The following is a 5,860-nucleotide window of genomic DNA, read 5'->3' on the forward strand; positions in this document are numbered from 1 at the left end:
ACAAATCTGAACTATTTTTATTTCAAAGAGATAGTACTAACGATTTTCTCTTTTCAAAATGAAAGGAAGACTAAGATGACACTTTGCGATTTTGAATTGAAAACTGTTTTCAACACTTGAAATACTGATAATTCAAATCAAATACAATGGAAAAAGTACAATAAACTATATGAAAGAGGAATACTTTACGATACTCTTTTTCTTGACTGAAAACGATAGTTGCGACACTTTCAAATCAAAAGACGACAGTTCGATTAAGCTACTATTTGCAAAGGAGAACTGTAAATGATGAAAAATACATAAAAAAAATTCACAATTCCTTATCAATGGAGGCTGAATAATGTAAAGGAAGAGAGTTTCAACAGTGATATACTGATCATAGACAGCAAAACTACTGAATAAAGCTGAAGAAAATGAAGAAAAAAACAAAATCTGGAGGCAGAAATAATCTCATTCAATCATCGCACCTGTAACACAGGGAAACAGGGATGCATCTCACTTGCAGCAGGTGGAAGATGTGATGCATCTAGATTTCCAATGAGAGACAGTGTGATGGTTCAGGGACGAGACTGGGCTTGGTTTTCACTCACAGTTTGCAGCTAAGTTCGGGAGTTTAGGTTGAGCTAATAATAGACTGTAAACAAAAAGTGTAGGGGCTGATCTAATGAGGTTATTTGAGCTACCACCAAGGCACTTGGGATGTTTGCAAGTTAGATGTTTAGTTCATAAACGAACCCAGAGATTGACTGAAGCAGTGTTGATCTACTTTGCAGTTGCATAGCAAAAGCAGTTTGAAGGCTAGTTGGCTTAACTTCAGGCTCCATCTGTAGTTTATAAAGAAAACAACAGTAACAAAACAAACTAACTATTTGATCCCCAGTGGAGTCGCCATTTTGTTATCAGGAAAAATCGTGTCCATTCAGAACTGCTAGTCCCACTAAGATGGGTAGCTATCTTAGAAACAAACAAATCAAAGTTACTTATGTTTTCCTTTAAGAGAGATAGATGAGAGAGGAGTAGAGAGTACCAACCTCAGTCTTTCGCTAGTCTCCTTGCTTGTTTCATGTCTCCCTTGATAGAGCTTTGACCACTCCTTTCTCACTTGTCTTGCTTCAAAGAACACATGTAGATTCAAAGCAGAAAAATACCATCAAAGCATAGATATCTATAACCATAAACAACATAGGATCAGATATACATTAACCATACAAATGTATACACAAAAGCAAGATTCAGAAATATACAAGTGTATGGAGGAAAACTCAAATAGCTTTATTGATAGAAGTAGTAGAAGAGAGGATTACAACCAAGCTGTCTGATCCAACATCATCCTCCCAACATGAAAGCCCTCTTCACCTCATAAAAAGCAAGATCACCGAACAATACAATGTTTCAAAGAGAAACCAACAACACTTCCTTACAAATTACAAAATTCCAGCCTTTGGAACTCTAGGATGAGGGATCCATCTATAGATGTTTGAAGGAGAGTGATTCAACTTCTGGGATTTTGATCAGTTTCATTTAACTGATAGTTCCTTGTTCCACTTGGAGATTTCATGATCTCTTACTCATCCCTGGGTGAATCCAGAGAGGCAAGTGTCACAGGAGAAGTTTTTGGAAGATTCCATGATCATCCACCTTCCAAACTGTCTCTGCCATTTTTCTACTCTCGCTCATCACACCCTATAGAAGGGATTTTCAGTATGGATCACACCTTTTGTGTGTGGTAGGTGAGATGCATCACACCCTCAGCATGGAGCAGTCTGTATGGTCCAGTTTTGACCAGTTCTGAGTAGTTTTTCAAGGAGAACTTCTGGGAAATGATGTAATGAGCTGACCTTGATCCTTTAGGGAATGAAAAAACACTTTTAGGGGTTTAGAAGCCCTTGGTTATGGACATATGTGATTGGGGTTGCAGTGTCCAAATATGTCTATAACAACATGTGTGCCAGTCGATGGGTCTAAAAACCTATGAGGCGCAAGGAAGCTAACGGGCGACATCCCCTCTTTGGGGGGGTGCATCTTTGACCAAACTTGAGCTTATATGAAGGGTTCAAGTGCGAGCACACCTGCTGGGACCTGAAAGACGATCAACTATGCCTAAGCAGGGTGAAGCCAGAGGATACTTTGGTGGAGGCTTGTAGTGATACTGATGTGTAAATCGTTCGTCTGACATGGATATAGGGGTGAAATACTAATCAAACCATCTAGTAGCTGGTTTCATCCAAAGTTTCCCTTAGGATAGCTAGAGCTCACGTGCAAGTTTTATTGAGTAAAGCAAATGATTAGAGGTATTGATGGTGTAATGCCCTTGACCTATTATCAAACTTTAAATAGGTAAGAGGGTGTGGTTGCATCATTGAGCCACACCATGGAATCGAGAGCTCCAAGTGGGCCATTTTTGGTAAGAAAAACTGGTGATGCGAGATGAACCAAACGTTGAGTTATGGTGCCAAAATTGTGTGCTAACCTAGATCCCAGAAAGGGTGTTTTTTGATTAATATAGCAGGACGGTGGTCATGGAAGTCAAAATCCGGTAATGAGTGTGTAACAACTCACCTGCCGAATCAACTAGCCCTGAAAATGGATGGCACTGAAGCGTGTAACCTATACTCGACCATCGAAGAAATTTCCTGGTTACGATGAGTAGGAGGACGTGGGGGTCATTGAGAAACCTTGGGTGTGAGCTTGGGTGGATCGGCCCCCAGTGTAGATCTTAGTGGTAGTAGCAAATATTCAAATGAGAACTTTGAAGACTGAAGTAGGGAAAAGTTCCATGTGAACAACACTTAGACATGGGTTAGTTGATCCTAAGAGATGGGGAAGACTTGTATCAAGGGTGCACTCTACATGAGCATTGAAAGGGAATCGGGTTAATATTCCCGAACTGGGACATGGTGGTGGGTGGTAACGTTAGGAAATCCAGAGATGTCATCAGGGGCCTCGAGAAGAGTTATCTTTTCTTTCTAACAACTTTCCCACCTTAGAATCGGTTCACATGGAGATAGGGTCTAGCAGATGAAAGAGCACCACACGTCTTGCGGTGCCTGGTGTGCCCTCAGTTACCCTCGAAAATCTGGAGGACCAAGTACCATTCATGCTCGGTCGTACTCATAACCGCATCAGGTCTCCAAGGTGAACAACCTCTGGTCAATAGAACAATATAGGTAAGGGATGTCGGCAAAATGGATCTATAACATCGGGAAAAGGATTGGCTCTGAGGGATAGGCCTAGGAGTTTTCTCCCTCAACTCATGGGCTAGTGGCATTCTTCCCTAGTTGTTGTTATGGCGAGGGTGGGTAGTCATCTACCGATTCGGCTACGGGCGTAGAATGACCCCTGCCGGGGGCTTTTCCCTAGGCGTCGAAGAGTCAACTTAGAACTGGTACTGACAAGGTGAATCTGACTATTTAATTAAAAAAAATCATTCTAATGGTCCCTGTGGATGTTGATGCAATGTGATTTCTGCCTAGTCCTCTGACTATAAAAGTGAAGAAATTCAACCAAGTGCGGGTAAATGGTGGGAGTAGCTATGACTCTCTTAAGGTAGAAAAATGCCTTGTCATCTAATTAGTGACACACATGAATGGATTAATCAGATTACCACTATCCCCATCTACTATTTAGCGAAACCACAGCCAAGGGAACAAGCTTGGCTGAATCAGTGGGGAAAGAAGACCCTGTTGAGCTTGACTCTAGTATGAATTTGTGAATGACATGAGAGGTGTAGAATAAGTGGGAGCCGTTTTCAGCGCAAGTGAAATACCACTACTTTTAACGTTATTTTACTTATTATGTGGGGCAAAGACAGGGTACTACCCCTGTTTTTGGCCTTAAGGCACATTTCAGAGTGTCGTTTTGGGCGGAAGAGATGGTCAGGTGGGGAGTGTGGCTGGGGAAACACATCTGTTAAAAGATAACGTAGGTGTCCTAAGATGATCTCAACGAGAATAGAAATCTCATGTGGAACAAAAGGGTAAAATCTCATTTGATTTTGATTTTTAGTGTGAATAAAAGCCATGAAAGTGTGGCCTATCGATCCTTTAGATTTTCGGAATATGAAGCTAGAGGTGTCAGAAAAGTTACCACAGGGATAACTAGCTTGTGGCAACCAAGCATTCGTAGCGATGTTTCTTTTTGATCCTTCGATGTCAGCTCTTCCTATCATTGTGAAGCAGAATTCACCAAGTGTTGGATTGTTCACCCACTAATAGGGAATGTGAGTTGGGTTTAAACTGTCGTGAGACAGGTTAGTTTTACCCTACTGATGAACCCCACCACAATAGTAATTCAACTTAGTATGAGAGGAACCATTGATTCACACAATTGGTCATCACGCTTTGTTGAAAAGCCAGTGGCATGAATCTACCATGTGTCAGATTATAACTGAATGACTATAAGTCAGAATCCACGCTAGAAGTGGTGCATGTAGCTCTTCAACTGTATCTCGACCTGCAGTAGGGGCATCGCTTTGTCGCCCCCAGGGGCTCGTGTCATTTTTGAACCACGAACGTGAAACATCTCTATCAAGGTAGCTTTGAAGTTCAATTCCGAACAGTCATTGAGAAGAATCCTTTGCAGATGACTTAAATATGTGAGGGCATATTGTAAGTGGCAGAGTGGCCTTGCCACCAAAATCCACTGAGATTCAGCCCTTGGTCGCCTTAATTCAGAGCTTCACTCTTGTCACAAACAAATCTGGACAACCCACCCGCTCTTGCACCTTTGCCTCTTCCTCCAGAGGAAAATTTTTTATGCTTGGGGGTGGGAAATTTAGGGTTTCCACGTCGCAACAGAAAAGGTGCCAAAGCCCAGGAAAATTGGGGTTTCCATGTCGTGCTCTGGCGTCCAAAATTTTGGGGTTTCCATGTCGTGCTCTGGCGCCCAAAATTTTGGGGTTTCCATGTCACACCTCGACACCCAAAATTTGGGATTTCCATGTTACGATGAAAAAGGCACCCAAGCATGGGAAAAATTAGGGTTTCCATGTCGTGCCCCTGCACCCAAGCATGGGCAAAATTTGGGTTTCCATGCCACGCCCTGGCGCCCAAAATTTGGGGTTTCCACCTAGCGGCTAAAATTTGGGGCTTCTGCCTGGCGCAAAACAATTTGGGGTTTCCATGCCACACCGAAAATTTGGGGTTTCCACCCGGCACCTAAAATTTGGGCTTCTGCCTAGCGCAAAAAATTTGGGGTTTCCATGTCACACCCAACATTTGGGGTTTCCAAGTCGCGCACCAGCCCCCAAACCTGGGGAAACTTGGGGTTTCCATGTCACCCCACGACTAAAACTGGTGGCGCCCAAGCCCGCGGAAACTTGGGGTTTCCATGTCGTGCCCTGGCGCCAAAGCGTGGGAAACTTGGGGTTTCCATGTCGCGCCACGGTCAAAACCAGCAGTGCCCAAGTCTGGGGAAACTTGGGGTTTCCATGTCCCGCCCTTGATGGAACCACGGGTTTCCACATTTTAAAACATGATGGAAACACGAGGTTTTCAACACTGCCGCAACGTGGGGAACTTGGGGTTTCCATGATGATGCAAACCAACTCACAGGTTTGGGGAACATGGGCTGTTTCAAAACCGCTGCCCAACTCTGGGGAACTTGAGGTTTTCATGTCACAGCATGGCCGGAACCACCAACATAAACCACCCAAGTCTGGGAAACCTAGGGTTTCCATGTTGTGGCACACCCTGAATCGCCTGAGAGTCTATGGAACTTCGGATTTCCATGTCATGGGGTGACAAAAAGCTGCCAAAGTCCAAGGAACTCAGGGTGTCCATTTTGCGGCGCAATGGAAACTTCTACCCAATTCAATGGACACACGGGGTTTCCATTTCGTGTCACGACAAAAATTGCTACA

At 43.4% G+C, this 5,860-nt stretch overlaps 2 pseudogenes; both read left to right on the top strand.

Annotated features, from left to right (window-relative positions):
* The first annotated feature begins 1,930 nt into the window (after positions 1 to 1,930).
* Positions 1,931 to 3,152, top strand: LOC149168463 (25S ribosomal RNA; annotated as a pseudogene).
* Positions 3,153 to 4,671, top strand: LOC149168464 (25S ribosomal RNA; annotated as a pseudogene).
* Positions 4,672 to 5,860: the final 1,189 nt, after the last annotated feature.

This window comes from Pinus tabuliformis, chromosome 4_2 (genome assembly GCF_031772625.1).
Source record: "Pinus tabuliformis cultivar Carrire ecotype Pingquan chromosome 4_2, CPIR1, whole genome shotgun sequence".
Lineage (NCBI taxonomy): Eukaryota > Viridiplantae > Streptophyta > Pinopsida > Pinales > Pinaceae > Pinus > Pinus tabuliformis.